A 24,602-nucleotide genomic window follows, 5' to 3' on the forward strand; every position below is an offset into this window, starting at 1 on the left:
ACCTGGAGCCTTTCTTTTTGGCAGAACTGGCCTTGGGGCAAAGAAATGCCCATACCTCAACCACTGACAAAGATAACAGAGCATGAATCAATGGATGAAACAGGACTGTCATATCCTGCCAAGACAGGGTAAGATAGTTTTGAAAAAGTTGCTTACCTTTGAAAATGGTATGTCAATTATGTTAGGCCTTAGCCAAAGTTGGTTGCTTCAATGCTGCTAACGTGACTTTGGGTGATTGCCCAGGTAGCTACTTGTCTCTGTGATTTGTTGCATGTTTTGGAAGTTGTTTTACTGAACTTCCTAATTACCCAGGTAACATTATTTCCCTTCTTAGATCTTCGATGGGGTTGAAGACTATATAAATGTAGTTACTTTCTCTCATGACTTGGCCAAGTTATTTATTATACAAGACCTAAGCTAGTTAGAATAGGATATTTGTATTTATTGTATATAATTTCATAGTAGGTTTAGAACTCTCTTATTTAAACAAAAGGGGTAGGTGTTGCGGGAGGTCCTCCCACTCCTCCAGCCTATAGCTGCTGAGATACCAGCCCATTGGGGCGTGGTCTCTCTCCCTTTAAAAAAGCAGCCACTTCCCTCTCCTCTCTCTCTTTACTTCCTGCTCCGCCGGCGACTAGACTCCCTTCCTGGTTGCGTAGAGGGCTGTTGCCTGGGACAGTGATCTGTAAGTTTTTTCCCCTTTAAATAAATACCACCCTATTAATCATAATTCCAAACTGGTGTGGCATTGTTTGTGATTTACGCCTTCAGTCAGGAGTCGCCACCCAGAAGCAGGGGGAGCAGGAGATGAATGTACAATCTAATAAAGGTACTGTCACATGGCAGAGTATAAATAAGGAATATGGGTTAACTTAAAATGTAAGAGCTAGTTAATAATAAGCCTAAGCTATTGGCTGAGCATTTTGTAATTAAAATATGCTTCTGAGTGGTTATTTGTGAACAGGTGGGCAGGTAAAAACATCCAATTGAATTTCCACATAAGACCCAACAAAGCTTAAAAAAGCAATTCTAAACACACAAAAATGGAGTCAAATTCAACTTCTTAGTAACTGCTGCTGTGGGATAATGCTCTTGTACCCTGTAAATATTTGCCACTCATATTGCTTTAATAAAATGCTGATTGGCCAGCAGCCAGGTAGGAAGTATAGGTGGGGTGACCAGACTAGGAGAATTCTGTAATGACAAAAGGCTAAGTCTGTAGTCACCATCCATACAGAGAAGTAAGATGAGAATGCCTCACTGATAAAAGGTACCAAGACACATGGCTAACACAGACAAGAAATAGATTAATTTAAGTTGTAAAAGCTAATTAATAATAAGCCTATGCTAATAGGCCAATCAGTTTGTACTTAATATAGTTTCTATGTGTTTCTTTGGGACTGAATGGCTATGAGACCAGGCAGGACAGAAACTCTGTCAACAAACTGCTTTTTCTCCAGTGGACTCTGTTTGCTGACAGTGAGCAGAAGCACAGCTCCTTTAAGAGACACAGCTTCCTGACTCAGCATTAGTGGCAACAACTGGGTGGCTCTTTTAAGAGGCCCTGCTACCAAACTCTTAAATGGGGTTTATAAGCAGCAGGTGGCACACATACAAGACCCACAGAAAAATGACTGCTGAAGTTGCCTAAAGAAGGTGAGACAGTCCTTCAGGGTCCCTGCTTCATGAAAGAGTCTGCCAAGGCATTCTGCAGGACACAGAAGAAAGTGACTAACAAACTGCCAATATAGGTGAAACTGTCTTTGAAATTTCCTGATTCGTGGAAAAGTTTGCTGGATACTATGGGCCTGTAGGCTAAAGATGGATGCCCCAATGGTACAGAAGCGACTGTCCAGGCAGCGAGATGTCTCTGTCAATTCTAGAGTTTTGGAAGTTGCTTACAATGCACTTCCTTTTAACTTAGGTAATATTATATCATTCTGGGGTCTTTGAGGAGTTGAAGAATAGATAGTTATAATTATAATTTTCCTTAGCTATGATAAAAGATAAAGTAGATATTAATATTATAACTGTAATTCCTGCTTGATACCTATTTTGTTATTATGTAATTTTACTATGTTAAAGTTAAGCCATCTTTTTTATTTAAAGAGAAAGGGAGAAATGGAATGGGATGTCCTTCTGTTTATTGCTGCTTTTATTGGATAATAACGAAGCTGCTTTCCGCCAATGGCTTATGAAAGTAAAGCCAAACTGAAAGAGATACAGAGAGAGAGTAGGCAGAGTCAAAGAGAAGCCATGTAGCCGCCCACAGGAGAAAGCGCACTGAAACCTTGCTGGTAAGCCACAGCCACATGGCGATATACAGATTAATAGAAATGGGTTAATTTAAGATATAAGAGTTAGCCAAAAATACACTTAAGCAATTGGCCAAACAGTACTGCAAATAATATAGTTGTGTGGTAATTTCAGGGGTCTGAACAGCTGGGAACAAACGAACAGCTTCTGACTACAGTCACCAGCCAGATGCAGAGGGAACAGGAGATGAACTTACCATGTTAATAAAGATACTTCCATGTGGCAGAGTGTAAGTAAGGAATATGGGTTAACTTTAAATATAAGAGCTAGTTAGTAAGAATCCTGGGCTATTGACCAAGCATTTATAATGCCTATTCAGCCTCTAAGAGGTTATTTGGGAACTTATTCCAACAAAGCCACACCTACCAATAATAGTGCTACTCCCTTTGGGGGTCATTTTATTTCAAACCATCACATGTCTACATTCAGATAACATTCTATGTTAGCCTCAATAAACCCTCACTACACCCTACCATTTACCCACAGTCACTTCACCCAAGAAGCTTGCCGGGAGTATATCCTAGGACAGAAAGAATCAATTCTTTCTTTGTGGCATGGTGGTTAAGAGTTTAGAATCAGGAAATAAGCTGGTCTGACTTCCATCCAAGTTCTCTCAGGTAATAATCACATGTCACATCTATGAGCCTCAGTTTCCTCAACTCAGCTCACAGTAGGGATGGTCCAAGACCTCTTGACGATTAGATGATAACACAAGTGAAGATCCTACCTACATGAGACATACTTGAACATCTTTTACAGATATCAATCACACATGAGCCACCTTCAAAGTCAAAATATACAACTGTGACAACCATCACACTATGGTCATGTCCTACATTGAAAGATGCTAGCAATGACACACAAGGTGGTGCCATAGGATCACACTGCCAAATAACAAGCTAATCTTCTCAGTTTGTGAGAGCAAACTCTTTGTTCGCACTATGAGGAGAGGCTGACTTAAGAACTTGTCTCTTGTTAAACCGTCTGAAAGGGTTCTGACTTGGTATCTTTCTTTATTTTGGATTTTAACGAAGACCCCTTCATACCTATCAACTTAGCCTTTCTCAGCTGTAACATATATGCTGTAGTTGTGATTTCCTTTCTTATAGTGTACATTAAAACAAATGGATAATATATTCAGTCACTGCTAAACCACCCAAAATCATCTCTCACCCCAAGAGGTGTGATTGCCACCCCTATAGTTCTGACATGGGCACTGAGTAGGAAACTACAAGTTTCATCACTTATCTCTGTGAATATCCTTGACTCGGGAACACAAGAACACTAAACATCTGCCTAGTTAGTGCTTGAATGTTCTTGCCCAGTCAAATTATAGACCTGGACAGAAGACCCAGCCAAATTCCTTCCAGACTGCCCAAATTCTTCCACTAGGCCTGATGCATGCTCTAATCAAAAATTACACGCTAAGAGTCTGGAGATAGTTCAATCCCAAAAACTCATGCTGAAAAAATTTAAAAAAAAAATGCTGAATGTGGGTGGCATATATTTGTGATCTCAGAACTAGGGAGGAAGAGACAGGAGGATCAATGCAGCTCACTGGTCAGCTGACCTAGCCTGAACCATGAATTTCAAGCTAGTGAGAGGTCCTGACCTAAAAAAATAAAAATAAAAAAAGAAGAGCTCCTGAGGTTCCTAAGCATATCCCCTGGCCTCCACATCTACATCAGTGTGCATATGTGAATATACAAACACATACACACACAAAATTACATGCTAGAAGTGAGCTGTCTATGGAGGAATCTGCAATTGTTCCTACAAATGCATCTGTGAAACCCAAACGGCTTTTGCTGTGGTGAGATTTGATTCATTTCATGGTTTCCTGGCAAAGCCAGTGAAACCCAGCAGGGACTTCACAAAACAAGCATTCTTTTTCAGCCAAACAAAGAAAACCTTCAGAAAGCACTCTGCACCACATGGGCAGCTAAAAATGTTTGTTGGCAGGATTTCCATCAGGTAGCATGTTCCTTACGTAGAGTTGCAGTGACTTTGGCTCAAATAAAATGTAATCTGTGACGAGGATACTGTGGCCAGCTTCTGTGTCAGAGTCACTTTTGAGCAATGGAATCATTTCGATGGAAAATTATGGGCTTGGTCCATTAAGAAGCAACTGTGTAAAATGGTTTTTGGCATTTATTACATGTTTGATTTGGCAAATTCATACCAGCTCAGACAAGAAAGCAACTCACTTCTAGCACCACCTCATCTTCCTGTGTCCAAATGCAGGCTTGAAGAAATGAGTCAGGTGTACTAGGAAGTGCTAGGAAGCAGAGAATTGGAGACCTACATGCAAATGGAGCCTGATCTGGGCAGGAGACCCACCAGGCAGCAAAGAAAATCAGCTTGCCTGGATTAGCAAATCTCAGGTTAAAACTGACAGTGATCTGAAAAGCAACTGGGACCTGGGGCCAACCAGGCAGGGCCCGTAAGTGGGCAACTGAGGCAAAATTTCAGAGCCTCATTTGTAAAAACAAGAGTGAAAAGATCACCTGCTGGTCTCAATAGTTAAGTGTGACTAAGTGATCAATTATTTGCACAGTAAGGATCTTATAAGATCCAAGGAAACAGCTAGGAGGGTTCCTTGACTTTTTCTGCCAAGCAGTCTCTGCCACCCTGGGAAAGTTTATGTCCTAGAAGGAAAGGCCTTTTTTAGTGAGTACCGCTGGGCCTCATTGTCCAGCAAGGAAGGGTGTAAAAGAGCCCAGAGTGATCTAGCTGAAGATTAAGAGTTAGAAAGCAGAAACTATAAATATTTGGAAAATCTCCAAGCCTGTTTAACCCATGGCCTATGGGATTGATAGAAGACACTATCATATAAAAAATGCCAAAAGATTGGTTCTCCCAGGCCCTCTACAATGCCCCACTGCCCTCCCTTGCTGATCTTCTAGGTTATGAGTCATTTCTCCTCAGATATGTGCAAGTGGAAGGATCCAAAACAGCCAGCAACTCTTCAGCACAGCCAGTATAGTGGCGGCCATATGCATGCAAACATGTGTGCACAAACACACAGTCACACACATAAAACACACATAGAGACACACAGAGAAAGACACACACACACACACACACTGGCATATATGTGTCAAAATGGCATACCACATAATATTCACTGGGGAAGCATGAATAAAGCTGAGGAGGCCAATCTGTTTCATATCACTCTACAGACTCTTCTAGAAGAGAGAGAATAACATATAACACAAACCAGCCCCTGGTGCAGAGTAGTCAACCAAACTGGTTTGAGACATAACCAGACAGAGTGTAGATAGAAGATGTAGGAAAGGAACCACAGGCATAGGACTTATGTATGTCAGGAGCCTCCACTTTGACATCTTTGAGAAGTCAAAACTTTCTGAATATAAAGACAGTAAGAAACAGAAGAAAAGAAAAGGGGGTTGCAGCTACAGGCTGGAGACATAGTTCAGCAGTTAGGTATTTGTTGTGAAAGCATAAGAACTGTGCTCTGGGATAATGCATTTGTACACTGTAAAGATTTGTCACTCGTATTGGTTTAATAAAATACTGATTGGCCAATAGCCAGGCAAGAAGTATAGGTGGGACAACTAACTAAGAGAATGCTGGGAGGAGGAAAGGCAGAGACACAGCCGACATGCAGAAGCAGAGGAAGCAAGATGAAAATGTCTTACTAAGAAAAGGTACCAAGCCACATGGCTAAACATAGATAAGAATTATTGTTTGATTTAAGTTGTAAGAGCTACTTGATAATAAGTCTGAGGTGATAAGCCAACCAGTTTATAATCAATATACGCCTCTGTTTCTTTGGGACTGAATGGCTATGACAAGCAAGACAGAAACTTCTGTCTAAAAAACTGGAATTCAGATTCCTGTATTGGCAGAGGCTGCTTGTTAATTTCCCAGCAGCCCAGACCCAAAATAACTACATACAAACTGTATTAATTACAACACTTCTTGGCTAATCACTTAAGCGTATTGCTAGCTACCTCTTGTATCTTAAATTAACCCACCTCTATTAATCTGTGCATAATCACAAAGTCGTAGCCTACACGGCAAGGTTCAAGCAAGCTCCCAGAGATGTCTTTCTCCTTCTGTGGCTATATATCTGTCTTAGTCTCTATCTGCCTGGAATTCCTACATTACCCTACTCTGAACTGCAATAGGCCCAAAACAGATTCTTTAAATCAATGCTATTCACAGCATACAGAGGGGTATCACACATGACTTCCCCTTTTCTGCATAAATAAAAGGAAGGTTTTAACTTTAACATGGCAAAACTGCATAAAACAAAACAGTTATCAAGCAAGAATTATAGTTACAATATTTATAACTACTTTATCTTTTATCGCAACTAAGGAAAACTATAACTATCTATTCTTCAACTCCATCAAAGACCCCAGAAGGATATAATATTACCTAAGTTAAAAGAAAGTGCATTGCAAGCAACTTGCAAAATTCTGGAATTGACAGAGACATCTTGCTGCCTGGACAGTTACCCAAAGTTCTTCTGTAACATTGTGGGCACCTATCTTCAGTCTACAGTCCAAAGTGTCTGGCAGACTTTCCTATGAAGCAGGAAATTTGAAGATCTTTTATGCCTTCTACTGGCAAAGTTCATCAGTTGCTTTCTTCTGTGTCCTGGAAAATGTCTGGCAGTTTTCTCATGAAGCAAGATCCCTGAAGGACTGTCTCACCTTCTTTAGGCAAGGTCAGCAGTCATTCTTCTGTGGTTCCTGAATGTCCAGTTTATACAGCATAATATCAAGCAGTCCAGGCAAGAGCAGTTTCTTGCCCAAACGACTAACAAACTCCATAAGGAGCCTCTTCAATGCCCATCATCTTCTTGAAGTAGATTGGTGCTGCCAGGAACAGATGTGTCTCATTGCCATGAAAAATCCTAAGTTCTTTTTTTTAGACATATTTTTATTCTATGAAATTTACATGTGTTCAAAAAAAGCATTCATTGCAAGGCTTTTCATTTTAAATAGAAGGGTCCCTTAAAAATGTATTTACATAATTTCTCTACATAGATGCACCCGTGCTGTACATGCTCCAATAACAATACATGTAAGCTTAAACCATTATAGATAATTGGTTTTTTTTTTCCATTCAAAAATTTACACTTCCTCCTCTCCTTCCATTCCCCTCTTGCTCCCCCACTCACTTTCCTACCTCCCCTCCCTCCTTAAGAGAGGGCAGGGAACCCTGCCCTGTGGGAAGTCCAAGGCCTTCCCCCCTACATCCAGGCCTAGGGAGCTGTGCATCCAAATAGACTGGGTCCCAAAAGGCCAGGACATGCAGTAGAGACAAATCCCAGTGCCTTTATCAATGGTTTCTCAGTCAACCCCAATTGTCAGCCACATTCAGAGAGTCCGGTTTGATCACATGCTCGTTCAGTCCAGGTCCAGCTGAAATCCTAAGTTTTTAACACATTTTAGATGCCATATTATATTCTGTTAGTCTTTGAAAGGTTTAAAGACTAACTATCCATCTGAAATATATCTCTATATACCTAGAAAAGCTAACTAACATGACTACAAGCTTAACTATTATAAATGATTATCTATTAACCTATATTTCTTATTTTAAATAGAAGGGTCCCTTAAAAATGTATTTACATAATTTCTCTACATAGATGCACCCGTGCTGTACATGCTCCAATAACGATACATATTCATTTTTAAATGAGCTTCACAAACACAATACCTTAATCAAGAGCAGATGATGTGGGAGTGATTTCATATTAATAAAGAAACTGCCTAGACCCATTTGATAGGCCAATCCTTTAGGTAGGCGGAGTAAACAGAACAGAATGCTGGGAGAAAGAAGCTGAGTCAGGGAGTCGCCATGGTTCTTCCACTCCAGACAGACGCAGGTTAAGATCATTCCTGGTAAGCCAGCTCGTGGGCTACACAGATTAATAGTTAGATCAATATGTAAAAGCTAGCCAATAAGAAACTGAAACTAATGGGTCAGGCAGTGTTTAAAAGAATACAGTTTACTTGTAATTATTTCGGGTAAAGCTAGCCGGGTGGCGGGACACAGCTCGCTGCTCCGTATTTCAACAAGCAGAAATATATATAAATATATATATGGACCTTAAATTTGTCTTAATAAACCAAGATTCATACCAATGCAAAGTGTTCATCTCTATATCATATCCCCCTTTAAAAGTAAACAAACATTTATAAACAATATTCAGGAAATTTGGCATAGTTCTCTCCAAACTGCTTCCTGCTTTTTATTGGGTGAAGCATTTTTGGGGGGAGGTGATCTGTGAAGAGCTGTTCATGCAACTAGCACAAACCAGAAAGCCTTCTTAAAGGAGCCACACAGTTTTTGCTGTCAATGCTGAGTCAGGAAGACCTCTCTTAAAGGAGCCCCAGCACCCCTGCTTGCTGCCAGCAGACAGAGCCCATCCGAAAAAAAAAATGCAGCTACTAAGAATCTGTGCTAAACTCTGTTTTTTGTGTGTGTCTAGAATGTTTTTTCCAAGCTCTCTCAGGTTTTATGTGGATATAGCTGGCCCATGTTGGTGCACCATTTTGGGAGCCTGCTGGAAGTGAATTATGGAAGATTTTTTTAGGGGGTGGGTATGGTATTCTGCCAGGGATTCTACCTAGAATTTTTTTTAAGATTTATGTGTTATGTATACAGGGGATCCCCAAGACAAGCTGACTAGCAAGACCAGACATTGGAAAGCTCTGGATTTGATTAAAAGACCTTGCCTCAGTGAATAAGGTGGAAGAGTGATGAAGGTCAATTCCCAACATTAACCTTGGACCTCCACATGTATGCGCACACACACATGTACCTACAGCCATTCATAGGTGCATCCACACACATTCAAAAATCATGCACAGAGCATTGGGGTGAGTTTCTGGCCCACGGCGCCAGCCTGGGACGGGGAGCTCGGGGGTTTCTTGGCCCCCTGTCCTGCTTGGGCTCTCTGCTGCCTCTTTCTTCCTGGCCCACCCAGCTTCCGTCCAGACCCCTCCCCACTTCGCCCCCACTGCCCTCTTTTGGCGCCTAGCATCGCCCAGCGCAGCCTATCTGGGCGCTGGGTCCGAGTAGCCGGGGCTCCCGGGGGGCAGCAGTTCCTTTGTTTCTGTGGCCTGCCTGCACCAAGCGGGGTAGGCGCTTTGTCTGCGGGCTGCCCAACCAGCACGGAGGCCTGATCTTTCGGCGCCAGGAGACCCAGCATTGGGGTGAGTTTCTGGCCCACGGCGCCAGCCTGGGACGGGGAGCTCGGGGGTTTCTTGGCCCCCTGTCCTGTTTGGGCTCTCTGCTGCCTCTTTCTTCCTGGCCCACCCAGCTTCCGTCCAGACCCCTCCCCACTTCGCCCCCACTGCCCTCTTTTGGCGCGTAGCATCGCCCAGCGCAGCCTATCTGGGCGCTGGGTCCGAGTACCCGGGGCTCCCGGGCGGGCAGCAGTTCCTTTGTTTCTGTGGCCTGCCTGCACCAAGCGGGGTAGGCGCTTTGTCTGCGGGCTGCCCAACCAGCACGGAGGCCTGATCTTTCGGCGCCAGGAGACCCAGCATTGGGGTGAGTTTCTGGCCCACGGCGCCAGCCTGGGACGGGGAGCTCGGGGGTTTCTTGGCCCCCTGTCCTGCTTGGGCTCTCTGCTGCCTCTTTCTTCCTGGCCCACCCAGCTTCCGTCCAGACCCCTCCCCACTTCGCCCCCACTGCCCTCTTTTGGCGCGTAGCATCGCCCAGCGCAGCCTATCTGGGCGCTGGGTCCGAGTAGCCGGGGCTCCCGGGGGGCAGCAGTTCCTTTGTTTCTGTGGCCTGCCTGCACCAAGCAGGGTAGGCGCTTTGTCTGCGAGCTGCCCAACCAGCACGGAGGCCTGATCTTTCGGCGCCAGGAGACCCAGCATTGGGGTGAGTTTCTGGCCCACGGCGCCAGCCTGGGACGGGGAGCTCGGGGGTTTCTTGGCCCCCTGTCCTGCTTGGGCTCTCTGCTGCCTCTTTCTTCCTGGCCCACCCAGCTTCCGTCCAGACCCCTCCCCACTTCGCCCCCACTGCCCTCTTTTGGCGCCTAGCATCGCCCAGCGCAGCCTATCTGGGCGCTGGGTCCGAGTACCCGGGGCTCCCGGGGGGCAGCAGTTCCTTTGTTTCTGTGGCCTGCCTGCACCAAGCGGGGTAGGCGCTTTGTCTGCGGGCTGCCCAACCAGCACGGAGGCCTGATCTTTCGGCGCCAGGAGACCCAGCATTGGGGTGAGTTTCTGGCCCACGGCGCCAGCCTGGGACGGGGAGCTCGGGGGTTTCTTGGCCCCCTGTCCTGCTTGGGCTCTCTGCTGCCTCTTTCTTCCTGGCCCACCCAGCTTCCGTCCAGACCCCTCCCCACTTCGCCCCCACTGCCCTCTTTTGGCGCGTAGCATCGCCCAGCGCAGCCTATCTGGGCGCTGGGTCCGAGTAGCCGGGGCTCCCGGGCGGGCAGCAGTTCCTTTGTTTCTGTGGCCTGCCTGCACCAAGCGGGGTAGGCGCTTTGTCTGAGGGCTGCCCAACCAGCACGGAGGCCTGATCTTTCGGCGCCAGGAGACCCAGCATTGGGGTGAGTTTCTGGCCCACGGCGCCAGCCTGGGACGGGGAGCTCGGGGGTTTCTTGGCCCCCTGTCCTGTTTGGGCTCTCTGCAGGGCCTCTACTCCCCGGGTGCTACCTCTTTCTTCCTGGCCCACCCAGCTTCCGTCCAGACCCCTCCCCACTTCGCCCCCACTGCCCTCTTTTGGCGCGTGGCATCGCCCAGCCCAGCCTATCTGGGCGCTGAGTCCGAGTAGCCGGGGCTCCCGGGGGGCAGCAGTTCCTTTGTTTCTGTGGCCTGCCTGCACCAAGCGGGGTAGGCGCTTTGTCTGCGAGCTGCCCAACCAGCAGGGAGGCCTGATCTTTCGGCGCCAGGAGACCCAGCATTGGGGAGACCCAGCATTGGGAGAGCCAACATTGGGGAGAGACAGCGTTTGGTAGGCAAGGAGACCTAATCCGGTAAAAGAAGATCCATAGGGAGCATTTGGAAGAAGAGATGGGCCGACGTCAAGGCAAGAATTCGCCCAACAAGCTGAAAAGCAACATGAAGCTACCAGAAACAAGCGACCTCACAACGGGAGGACAAGAACCCCTTAATGAAGAGGAAGGAGAAAAGATTGACTTCATGAAAGTGATTGACACCCTTAAACAGCATGTAAAAAACGCCCTTATAGAAATGGATGAGAAATATAACAGAAAGTTTGAAGAATTGAATAAATCAGTGAATGATACCCTAGAAAACCAAGGAAAAACAATCAAACAGATAATGGAAACAGTTCAAGACCTGAAAACTGAAATGGAGGCAAAGAAGAAAACACAAACAGAGGGCCGTCTGGACATGGAAAATCTAGGTAAACGAATAGAGACTACAGAAACAAGCATAACCAGCAGAATACAAGAGATAGAAGAAAGACTCTCGGATTCTGAAGATACCATAGAGAAAATAAACACACTGATCAAAGAAAGCAGCAAGTCCAACAAACTCTCATCACAAAACATTCAGGAAATATGGGACACAATAAAAAGACCAAACCTAAGAATAATAGGAGTAGAAGAAGGAGAAGAAGGGCAGCTCAATGGTCCAGAAAATCTATTTAATAAAATTATAGAAGAAAACTTTCCCAACCTAAGGAAAGATTTTCCTATGAAGGTGCAAGAAGCATACAGAACACCGAATAGGCTGGATCAAAAAAAAACATCCCCTCGCCATATAATTATCAAAACACAAAGCATACAAAATAAGGAAAGAATATTAAGAGCTGCAAAGGAAAAAGGCCAAATTACTTATAAAGGTAAACCTATCAGACTTACACCTGACTTCTCCATGGAAACCATGAAAGCCAGAAGGTCCTGGTTAGATGTACTGCAGAAACTGAGAGACCATGGGTGCAAGCCCAGATTACTATACCCAGCCAAGCTTTCATTCACTATAAATGGAGAAAATAAAATTTTCCAGGATAAAAACAAATTTAAACAATACGCAGCCACAAATCCAGCCTTACAGAAAGTAATTGAAGGAAAATCACTAACCAAGGAGTCCAACAATGACCACAATACCTCAGACATCTAGAGACCCTTCACCAACACAAAACAAAGAAGGGAAACTCACAAACTCTACGACTAAAAAAAAAAATGACCGGAGTTAACAACCACTGGTCATTAATATCACTTAATGTCAATGGACTCAACTCACCTATAAAAAGGCACAGGCTAAGAGATTGGATAAGAAAACAGGATCCAACATTCTGCTGTTTACAAGAAACACACCTCAACCACAAAGACAGGCACCTACTCAGAGTAAAGGGCTGGGAAAAGGCCTATCAAGCAAATGGTCCTAAGAAACAGGCAGGTGTGGCCATACTAATCTCTAACAAAGTTGACTTTAAACTTAAATCAATCAGAAGAGATGGAGAGGGGCATTTTATACTCATAACAGGAACAGTTCATCAGGATGAAGTCTCAATCCTGAACATCTATGCCCCTAATATAAAAGCACCCACGTACATAAAAGAAACATTGCTAAAATTCAAGGCAGCCATCAAACCGCACACACTAATAGTAGGAGACTTCAACACTCCTCTCTCACCAATGGACAGGTCAATCAGACAGGAACCTAACAGAGAAATAAGAGAATTAGTGAAGGTAATGAATCAAATGGACTTAACAGACATCTATAGAACATTCCATCCAAATAGGAAAGAATATACCTTCTTCTCTGCAGCTCATGGAACCTTCTCGAAAATCGACCACATAGTCGGTAACAAAGCAAACATCCACAGTTACAAAAAAATATTAGTAACCACCTGTGTCTTATCAGATCACCATGGATTAAAGTTAGAATTCAACAATAATGCTACCCCCAGAAAGCATACAAAGTCATGGAAACTGAACAGTCAACTATTGAACCATAGCTGGATTAAGGAAGAAATAAAGAAAGAAATTAAAGTCTTCCTGGAATTCAATGAAAATAAAGAAACAACATACTCAAACTTATGGGACACTATGAAAGCAGTCCTAAGAGGAAAGTTCATAGCACTAAGTGCCCACTTAAAGAAAACAGAGAAAGCTCACATTGGAGACTTAACAGCCCACCTGAAAGCTCTAGAAAAAAAAGAAGCAGACTCACCTAGGAGGAGTAGAAGACTGGAAATAATCAAAATGAGGGCTGAAATCAACAAAATAGAAACACAGAAAACAATACAAAAAATCAATGAAACAAAAAGCTGGTTCCTGGAGAAAATCAACAAGATTGACAAACCACTATCCAAGCTAATCAAACGGCAGAGAGAGAATTTGCAAATTAATAAGATCAGAAATGAAAAGGGGGACATAACCACAGACACAGAGGAAATTCAGAGAATCATTAGATCTTACTACAAAAGCCTATATGCCACAAAATTGGAAAATGTAAAGGAAATGGATACTTTTTTAGATAAATATCATATACCAAAGTTAAATCAGGACCTGGTGAACAATCTAAATAGACCTGTTAGTCGCGAAGAATTAGAAGAGGTTATCAAAAACCTCCCTACCAAAAAAAGCCCAGGACCAGATGGTTTCAATGCGGAATTCTACCAGATCTTCCAAGAAGATCTAATACCTATACTCCTTAATGTATTCCACAAGATAGAAACAGAAGGGTCATTACCAAACTCCTTTTATGAAGCCACAATTACTCTGATACCAAAACCACTCAAAGACTCAACCAGGAAAGAGAACTACAGGCCAATCTCACTCATGAATATCGACGCAAAAATCCTCAACAAAATACTGGCAAATCGAATCCAAGAACACATCCGAAAAATTATCCATTATGATCAAGTAGGCTTCATTCCTGAGATGCAGGGCTGGTTCAACATACGAAAATCTATCAATGTAATCCAGCATATAAATAAACTGAAAGAAAAAAACCATATGATCATTTCATTAGATGCTGAAAAAGCATTTGACAAAATTCAACATCCATTTATGTTAAAAGTCTTGGAGAGATTAGGGATACAAGGGTCATACCTAAATATAATAAAAGCTATATACAGCAAGCCGACAGCTAACATCAAATTAAACGGAGAGAAACTCAAAGCCATCCCACTTAACTCAGGAACACGACAAGGCTGTCCACTCTCCCCATACCTCTTCAATATAGTGCTTGAAGTTCTAGCAATAGCAATAAGACAACATAATGGAATCAAGGGGATTCGAATTGGAAAGGAAGAAGTTAAACTTTCGTTATTTGCAGATGATATGATAGTGTACATAAGCGACCCCAAAAACTCCACCAAAGAACTCCTACAGCTGATAAACAGCTTTAGTAATGTGGCAGGATACAAGATCAACTCCAAAAAATCAGTCGCCCTCTTATACACAAAGGATATGGAAGCAGAGAGGGAAATCAGAGAAGCTTCACCATTCACAATAGCCAAAAACAGCATAAAATATCTTGGGGTACATCTAACCAAGGAAGTGAAAGATCTATTTGACAAGAACTTTAAGGCATTGAAGAAAGAAATTGAAGAGGATACCAAAAAATGGATGGACCTCCCTTGCTCTTGGATTGGGAGGATCAACATAGTAAAAATGGCAATTCTACCAAAGGCTATTTATAGATTCAATGCAATCCCCATCAAGATCCCATCAAAATTCTTCACAGATCTGGAGAGGACAATAATCAACTTTATATGGAAAAACAAAAAACCCAGGATAGCCAAAACAATCCTATACAATAAAGGATCTTCTGGAGGCATTACCATCCCTGACTTCAAACTCTATTACAGAGCTACAGTAATGAAAACAGTGTGGTACTGGCATAAAAACAGAGAAGTCGACCAATGGAATCGTATAGAAGACCCGGATTTTATCCCACAAACCTATGAACACCTGATTTTCGATAAAGGAGCTAAAAGTATAAAATGGAAGAAAGAAAGCATCTTCAACAAATGGTGCTGGCACAACTGGATGTCATCTTGTAGAAGAATGAAAATAGACCCTTATCTATCACCGTGCACAAAACTCAAGTCCAAATGGATTAAAGACCTCAATATCAGCCCGAACACACTGAACCTGATAGAAGAGAAAGTGGGAAGTACCCTACAGGAGCTGGGCACAGGAGATCGCTTCCTATGTATAACCCCAGAAGCACAGACATTAAGGGCAACATTGAATAAATGGGACCTACTTAAACTGAGAAGCTTCTGTAAAGCAAAGGACATAGTCAATAAGACACAAAGGCAACCTACTGATTGGGAGAAGATCTTCACCAACCCCACAACAGACAAAGGTCTGATCTCCAAAATATATAGAGAACTCAAGAAACTAGACTTTAAAATGCTAATTAACCCAATTAAAAAATGGGGCACTGAACTGAACAGAGAATTCTCAGCAGAGGAAGTTCAAATGGCCAAAAGACACTTAAAGTCGTGCTCAACTTCCTTAGCAATCAGGGAAATGCAAATCAAAACAACTTTGAGATATCATCTTACACCTGTCAGAATGGCTAAAGTCAAAAACACCAAGGATAACCTTTGCTGGAGAGGCTGTGGAGGAACGGGTACCCTCATCCATTGCTGGTGGGAATGCCATCTTGTGCAACCACTGTGGAAGTCAGTGTTTCGGTTTCTCAGGAAATTCGGGATCAACTTACCCCTGGACCCAGCAATACCACTCCTGGGAATATACCCAAGAGATGCTCTATCATATGACAAAAGCATTTGTTCAACTATGTTCATAGCAGTATTATTTGTAATAGCCAGAACCTGGAAACAACCTAGATGCCCTTCAATGGAAGAATGGATGAAGAAAGTATGGAATATATACACGCTAGAGTACTACGCTGCGGTAAAAAACAATGACTTCTCGAATTTTGCAGGCAAATGGATGGAAATAGAAAACACTATCCTGAGTGAGGTGTCCCAGACCCAAAAAGATGAACATGGGATGTACTCGCTCATAATTGGTTTCTAGCCATAAATTAGGGCCACGGAGTCTACAATAGGTGAACCTAAAGAAGCTAAGTAAGAAGGTGAACCCAAGGAAAAACATATAGTTATCCTCTTGGCTAAGGGAAGTAGACCCAATTGCCGGGGAGAAAATTAGGATTTTGGGGGTGGGGTGGGATGGGGGTAAGGGGAGATGGGGAGAGAAAAGGTAGAAGGGAAGGAGGGGGGACTTGGGGAATCAGGAGAATTGGGATAAAGGAAAGGTGGATAGGGGAGCACGGAACCACAATTCTTAGTTAAGGGAACCACTTTAGGGTGAGCAAGAGATTTGACCCTAGAGGGGCTCCCAAGTGCCCAACATGAGGTTCCCAGTTAGTTCCTTGGGTAGCTGAGGACTGGGAACCTGAAATGACCCTATCCGAGAGCAATACTGACGAATATCTTGCATATCATCATAGAACCTTCATCTGGTGATGGATGGAGACAGAGACAGAGACCCACACTGGAGCACTGGACTGAGCTCCCAAGGTCCCAATGAGGAGCAGAAGGAGGGAGAACATGAGCAAAGAAGTCGGGACCACGAGGCGTGCACCCACCCACTGAGACAGTGGAGCTGATCTACTGGGAGCTCACCAAGGCCAGCTGGACTGTGACTGAAAAAGCATGGGATAAAGCCAGACTCTCTGAACATGGCGAACAATGAGGGCTGATGAGACGCCAAGGACAATGGCACGGGGTTTTGATCCTACTTAATGTGCTGGCTTTGTGGAAGCCTAGCCAGTTTGGATGTTCACCTTCCTAGATATGGACGGAGGGGGGAGGACCTAGGACTTGCCACAGGGCAGGGAACCTGGACTGCTCTGTGGACTGGAGAGGGAGGGGGAGAGGAGTGGGGGGAGGGGTAGAAGGTGGGAGGAGGGGGAGAAGGGTGGGAGGAGGGGGAGGGAGATGGGAGGCTGGGAGGAGGTGGAAACTTGTTTTTTGTTTATGTTTTTTTTCTTCTTTTCTTAATAAAAAAATTATTAAAAAAAAAAATCATGCACAAACACACGCACTAATGCAATACGTATACACACTGAAAAAAAAGAGGAATAAAGGGAAGGAGGAAGGGAAAAAGGATAAAAAAATTAGAAACAGAAGATGAGTGGAGAGACTACTGCAATAATCTTTGTAGGCTGGCAAGTATAAAGACGATGAGATAGAAAAGAGAAGAGACCCAATCAACAGTGACAGGGATGCTGAGGGTTCTACCCAGTGAGGCTGGCAGAAACACTGTGGGGAGACAGGAATCCAAGAGGGGTTCCTGGTAAGAGAAGGTGGGAAGTTCATATACCAGTGGGTAAGCAAGGTTAAGAGCTATACCTCTCTTGATCAGATGGTGACAAAAGACACCAGCAGCCCTAGGAGAGAGAATCTTGTGGCTGGCCAGCCAATGGGACCATGAGACGTGAGGGGCCTCCTCCACATCCCACACTTGTCTGATTCCTATCAGCTGGGGTTTATAGAAATACCTCACCATGCAGGCCTCACTTGGAATAGCCTTGAGTCAGACTCCTGGGTGGGGTAGCAAAGAATGCAGGCAAAGGGACAGGATGGCATCCATGCCCATCTGCCACCTTCCAAGGATCCCTTCAGGGAAAAAAAGGGTGAGAGAACAAACAGCAGGGGAGCGAGAAGCCAGTCCTGGAAAGAACGGGGGAGAGACAGGTGGGCAGCAGAACAGTTTTTAGCCTGGAGAATTCTGGCAGGTGATGCCACAGGCATCCCATGACTGGTATCATCTTCACTGTCCTGGCTGCAGGTGGGAAGCAATTCTAGCTGCTCTGTGTCCTATGTTGCCACCTGAACCTTGGGGTTAGTGTCATCAGAAGTGGAAAACATGTGGTCCTGTCTATGTACATGAGTTATGCCCCTTCCTCCTGAGCACACAGCAGACCAATCATAAATATCTGAAAGGGAAGTAAACGAACCTCTCATAGTCCTGAATGTCCAGCCTGCTTTGTTCAGGGCACTCTTTAGCCATCTCCTCTCACCACACATGTGACTTCAAAAGCTACCAGAGCTGAGCTAATCTTTCACAGATGATGCCTGTGGCCTCATCAGTATATCTTTAATCTACTTGGCTTTCTGCATCAGGTTCACCAAAGGAGTATGGATAGTGACCTCCCAAATATGCTTAAGGCTATCCATATCCCTGGAGAAATCATAGCCAGCATGGAGATGACTTTGCTTTGGGGCTGTGTTTGAACCTAGGCCTTGTTTTTGCAGAGCTCTGTAACTCAGTAACTCACTGTTCTCTCTGCATCTCTAGGTCCCTATCCCTGGGGCAGAACTGGGAAGTAGCCTCAAGTCCATGGAGTGTTGCAGTAGAGATGATATTTCCACAGGAATCACCCAGTTAGATGGTGCTAACTATGCTAAACTAGGACCTAGGAGTTTCCTATCCTCTCATCTGTTCAACTAACACCCTCCTGGCTCTCTGATCCTTTTCCTTGCTATTCCTCTGATTCTTGGTTCTGAGACTATACATCATACCTGTCTAACTGCCCTTGCTATGAACCAGTGTCAAGTGTGTTTTCTACTCATCTTCCCAACCTGGGCAGCCCCAGTGCCTAGAGTAAAAGCTGCCTACAGGCTAGTGGATGGATTGGCTATCACCTTCATGTGTATAGTAGATGAGGAGTCTCCCACCTGGAGGCAAGAGGATGATGAGATGGGCTTAGAGATACCACCCAGGGCTGCCAAGCCTGCTGAGTTAGTAAATGGAGATCTGAGGGGCCCAATGGGCTGAGGGAAAAGGTTCCATTCAGGTTACATAAAGGAGAAGAATGCCACATGATTTAGCTTTCCAGGAGTCACTGCTAAAGGCCTGACCCTGCCACCTGGTAACTCTCTGGGTCCTGGAACACAGCAGGGATAGGAGTGGGAATTGGAGGGATAGAGGCTGATCACATGTCATCTGCCTACTACACCCTTTCATGGGTCAGGTTAACAGTGTCTGCAGATACAAGTATGAAGGTGAACACAAAACATTGCAGAGGAGCTGAAGGCAGCAGAGAGAATGTTTCACAGAGTGCTCTGATATAGTTTAATGCATTTTAGTCTTCAAAAAGACAACACTGAGGGCTAGAGAAGAAGCTCAATGGCACAGTCCTTGCCTAGCATCCACAAGGCCTTGGGCTGAATCCTATGCACTGCAAGGGAAAATAAAATCACTGTGGCTTTTCAACATCAGTCGGAAGACTGAAATGCTCAGTGAAATGCAAAGACTTCATCTGAACACTGTAATGCCAAAACTAGGGGTGGGGGTGGGGAAGGGCCATCAAGATAGCTCAGCCAATAAGGGTACTCTATCACCAAGCCTGATGACCTGAGTCCAATCCTTAGAACTCAAAAGTGGAAGAGACCCCACTTCTCAAGATGTCCTAACCTACACACACACACACACACACACACACACACACACACACCATTTATGACCAAGGACTTGTGTTCAAGAAAACTTGACAAAGACACATGCAAGATATAAGTGATAGGGAGGGAAAGGAGGGACATCTCGCTAATGTTGGGTTGTGAGTAATGGGCAAGTTCCCAATACTCCACTGATGTAGCCCCCACCTATAGAAGAGCCACTGTGAGAACATGGACACTGTACCTTGTTCATTATTATGTTCCCATTGATACCTAATAAATATAACAAATGGTGAAGGGTTTTAATGACAGGGGAAATAGTTTTATATCACATAAGAAAAAAAGAAAGAAACAAGGGCTAGGGGTTTGGAGTAGAATGCTTATCTTGTAAGCATGAGTTTGATCCTCCAGAGTCCAAGCTTGTTTGGTTTGGTTTGGTTTTGTTTTAAAGGAAAGCCATGGGGTGTTGGTATGTGCTTATAATCAGAGAGTTGAAGAGACAACACAGGAAGATCTCTGGACTTCCTAAATGGCGGTGGTGGAGGAACCATAACAGCTGAGGGTATCCTCTGGCCTCCGTATACACAGTTATACACGTGCGTACACACACACCACCACCACCACCACCACCACCACCACCACCACCACCACAACCACCATCACCACCATCACCAATAACAACAACAAACATGCAAAATACATATACACTACTCAGAAAAGGAGTGGGGTGGGGAGAGAAATGAAAAAAATTAATACATAGAGAATAGTGTGCAGGTGTAGATCAGTTTCAGGACTCATGCAGGAGGCCCTTGATTCAGTCCCAAGCATTACAATAGAGGACTAAGTAAACCAAACTGTGTAGGAGAAACATAAGGAAAAAGATAGAAGACATTGCTTAAAAGTCTTAACCATGAGCCCAGTAGTTGCACACACCTTTAATCTCAGCACTCAGGAGGCAGAGGCAGGAAAATCTCTGATTTCAAGTCCAGCCTAGTCTACAGAGCAAATTCCAGAACAGTCAGAGCTATCCAGAGAAATCCTGTCTCAAAAAAAAAAACAAGCAAAAAAGAGTCTTAACTATAGCTAGGCCTAAGTGGTAAGTTTAGTGCATTTGTTTTGGTTTGGTTTGGTTTGGTTTGGTTTTTGGCTGTCCTACAAATAGCTTTGTAGAGAAGGCTGGTCTGGAACTCACAGAAATCTGCCTGCCTATGCCTCCCAAGTGCTGGGATTAAATACATGTACCACCACCACCTGGCTAGTTTAATTTTTTTTTTTTGATTTTTCGAGACAGGGTTTCTCCGTAGCTTTTGGTTCCTGTCCTGGAACTAGCTCTTGTAGACCAGGCTGGCCTCGAACTCACAGAGATCCGCCTGCCTCTGCCTCCCGAGTGCTGGGATTAAAGGCGTGCGCCACCACCGCCCGGCTTAGTTTAATATTTTTAAGAAAAGTAATTTACCAGCTGCTATCACTGAAACAACAACAAAATGAGGAATTGGGAAAGCACCATGTAAGATGGCTAGGGAAATAATCCTCTCCCATTTATTCCTGTAGCCCAGTAACAACATATAAGCCTGGGCCTGCAAGAGGGAGGAAGGTACCACCTTAGACCTACAGAACCAAGATCTTTCATACCTCTTCTTTGAACACCATGGGTCCCAAGAGAAGGTATGGTGTGGGTTCAATTGAGCCTTCTCAAAAAGATAGGTTGGAGTCTTAGCCCCCAGTAACCCAAGATGTACCCCTATTTTGAAAAGGGGGCACGTAGAAGTAATGGGTTTTAAATGCAGTCATTAGGATAGAGCCTGAGCCAAAAGGACTTTTTGCACACTTATAGAAAAGGGACATGTAAGCACTCACACACCTATGCAGATAAAGAGGCACAGATAGGGGATACATCTACAAGGCAGCACAAAGGTCAGCAAACTTCCAGAAGCTTGGATAGGAATGTCTATAGGAAGGACCCATCCCTGATGACACCTTGCACTTGAATTCCCAGCCTTCGGAACCCCAAGGTGATAAATGCTGTCTTTTAAGCTAGGCAGTGTGTGGTACTTTGTCACAGAATTTCTGGCAAACTGTTACAGTCTGGGAAATTTCCCTCAGAGTTGCCTTAGCAAGTCACTTGAATTTCTAAGATCCAGTAAACCTTTCTAGAAAATGTAAGACAGTGGAGTTTACATTTTAGTCCTGAGATAAAGTTTTATACAGAAACCCAAATATAGAAAGTAACAAAGGCCTGGTAAGATAGGTAATACCCACACACTTCCTGCATAGTAGCCCCTGAAAACCCCAAGTCCAGATTATCTAGAAACCCCTGCCAGCGCCCCATCCCAAGAATTGCAAAAGCAGAAACTGTTAGTATTCGGGCCTCTGTACTGGCCTGACGGTTGGGGTATGCTTTCTCAGCTGTAGCCACTAAGAGCACCTCCTGTGCACATTCACCATGTTCACCTTTGAAATAGTACTGCCCACCTCCCATCTCTCCCTCTTTCTCTCTGTCTCTATCTCTCTCTCCTCTTTTCTTTTCTGCCACTCCTGTCCCCAGAGGCCAGTCGCCACTCTCCCCTCCCCCCTTTTCCCATTCACATTCCTCCAATAAAAAAATCCCTCCTCTGGAGCTCTGTCACATGGCATCTCTCTCTCATACGCCACTTTCTTTTTTCTAAATTACAACAGAAACCCACTGACCAAGAGCACAAATCGTCTCATCAATGCTGAGCCCAGGCGGTTCCTTCAAGAGCGTCAAGCCTGTTGTGAAGGTAATAAAGACCCGGAACCTGGAACTGATCCACCTTCACCCTCACAAGGTGGCAGCTGCACACAGTCACCTGACCTACCACATCTAAAATTATCTTGCCCTCCAAAGACAAGCAGATGCTTTGCTTTATCAGAGCATGGTTAAGTGGCAGAATGACAGATGTGATGTAGTCTTATCACCCCAAGGTCAGCAGCGACATGCACAGACACTTGATTACCCTGGTAATGAAATCAAGAGGTCACTACCAGTCTGACAGGCACTGGGTCACAAGGACAAGAAAGACTCATGTGATTGTCCCCTCTGGCCTACAAACCCTTCTAGGAGCTCAAAGTCACCAAAGAGAAAAGCAATAATTTTCTACAGCAACTATGGAATCTAGTCTTCATTCACTGACTGATTTGGAGTTTTGAGAGTACTTTTGTTTGCTTGTTTGTTTTTCTGTTCACTTGTTTTTCTATTTAAAAAAATTTTAATTAACTTATTTGTGGGTGTGGATGTTTTGTCTGCACATATGTCTGTGGACCACATGCACAACTGATGCTCGAGGAAGTCAGAAGTTAACAAATCCCCATGAACTGGAGTTACAGCCAGTTGTGAGATGCCGTATGGGTGCTGGTAATTGAACCCTAGTTTCTCTGCAAGGAGTGCTCTAAATCACAGGGTCATCTCTCCAGCATCAAGTTATTTTGTTTTGTTTTAACAGTCTCAATACTTAGCCCAGGCTGAACTTATACTTGTGGCAATCCCCTCCAGCTTCTACTGCCTGCCTGAGTTCCAAGATTGTAATTATGTGTTATCAAGTCTGGCCATACTTATTTTATTTGTAACTATACCAATCACATGTCTTCTCTACTAAATTATCTTACAAATGAAATTGAGGCCCCAAGTGCCTGCCTCAGGGCTAGCCAGTGCATAGGCTTCTGATATATATATATCCTTTTAAGAAAACTTTCCAGCCAGAAGAGGAGTCTGGGTAACCCTGAGTCTTCTGGGATATGTTGTGCAATTGAAAGCAGGCAGGTACATGGGAAACTTATGGACGAGGGAAGGTGTTTTAGGAAGAAGGATGGCTCAGATAATTCCAATCTCTGGGACACTGAACCTACTCACTCACCCACCGGTGTCAGGCAGAAAGTGATGGCCCCATTCATCACTTACACAGTGCAACTTGTTCCATACCCCCGACCTGCAGCAGCAGAGCTTGTCAGCAGCAATGAGACCATCCCTCCCAGCAACATCACTTTGCCAGGTAGCCAAGGACCTAGCATGGTGACTCAGAGCTCACATATCTGCTGACTGAAATTGAATTAATAACCAATGAACAGGCTAATTCAAATTAGTATGGTTTGGGTGCTTTCCTGATAGGAACCTATCTTCCTCTGGGGATGTCACCAGGCTGTGACATCCTGTTAACTGTTCCTCAGAAAAATTAACACTTTGGTATAAGGCTCTCTCCACAGAGCTACTCTATTTCCCCCAGCCTTGGAGCAAATGGTAACACACTAAGCATAGCAGCCATTCTCTTCCAGCAGCCCCCTCCCTCACAAGTGTCACCCCAGAGGAGTGGAAAGGGCTTTGATTTCTCATATAGCTTTTGGATACAGAAATAATGACAAATGGTAAAATAATCAACTCTTTCACTCAAGCCCCTTTCTACCTTTTTTTTAAAATAAAGGAATAAAGTGTAAAATGATCCTGAGCTAAATAAATAAATAAATAAAATCCTACACTTTTTCCCAACAGAACCATTTATATCACTGGGAAACATCTGCAGCCCTCAACAATCTTTTACCTTTATGGTGATGGTTTCAGTCTTTCAATCTTTGGACATTCTGAGAACTTCTTTGATTTGGGTCCTCTTAACAAGCTAACATGAATAATTAGCCTATTAACTAATAAAGTTGTAATTGGGCCCTATCCTCCTCTCTCATTCAGCTGTGACTGTAATCACTTAGCTCAAGTCTGGAGCAAACAGGAAAAGCAGATACAAGGAGGAAGGAATTCCTGTCTTAATACTAGTACTGCCAATCACTGTCCTGATGTCTAGGCCAAGAGAGTAAGATCCAGACAGCCACTATATCTGTTCATCAACCCATCTGTCCTCTCCACCCACTTCACTGTGCCACAGTAGAGATTCAAATGGAGAGGAAGTGGGGTTCAGATCCTTGAAAAC

At 44.0% G+C, this 24,602-nt stretch overlaps 1 protein-coding gene across 3 annotated transcripts in view; it reads right to left on the minus strand.

Moving 5' to 3' along the window:
• Positions 1-24,602, minus strand: part of Grk5 (G protein-coupled receptor kinase 5) — a 225,251-nt gene that overhangs the window by 110,426 nt on the left and 90,223 nt on the right. The window contains exon 1 of one of the 3 annotated variants that reach the window (XM_041661154.1): positions 22,360-22,395. The exons of the other annotated variants lie outside the window; for them this stretch is intronic. The gene's annotated coding sequence lies outside the window, so the exon portion shown is untranslated. Of the gene's footprint in view, positions 1-22,359; positions 22,396-24,602 lie in introns of those variants that run through there. 3 annotated transcript variants of the gene reach the window in all.

Source organism: Microtus oregoni, unplaced genomic scaffold (assembly GCF_018167655.1).
Source record: "Microtus oregoni isolate MIOR12 unplaced genomic scaffold, Mior012 000012F_ref0000307, whole genome shotgun sequence".
In the NCBI taxonomy this organism is placed as follows: domain Eukaryota; kingdom Metazoa; phylum Chordata; class Mammalia; order Rodentia; family Cricetidae; genus Microtus; species Microtus oregoni.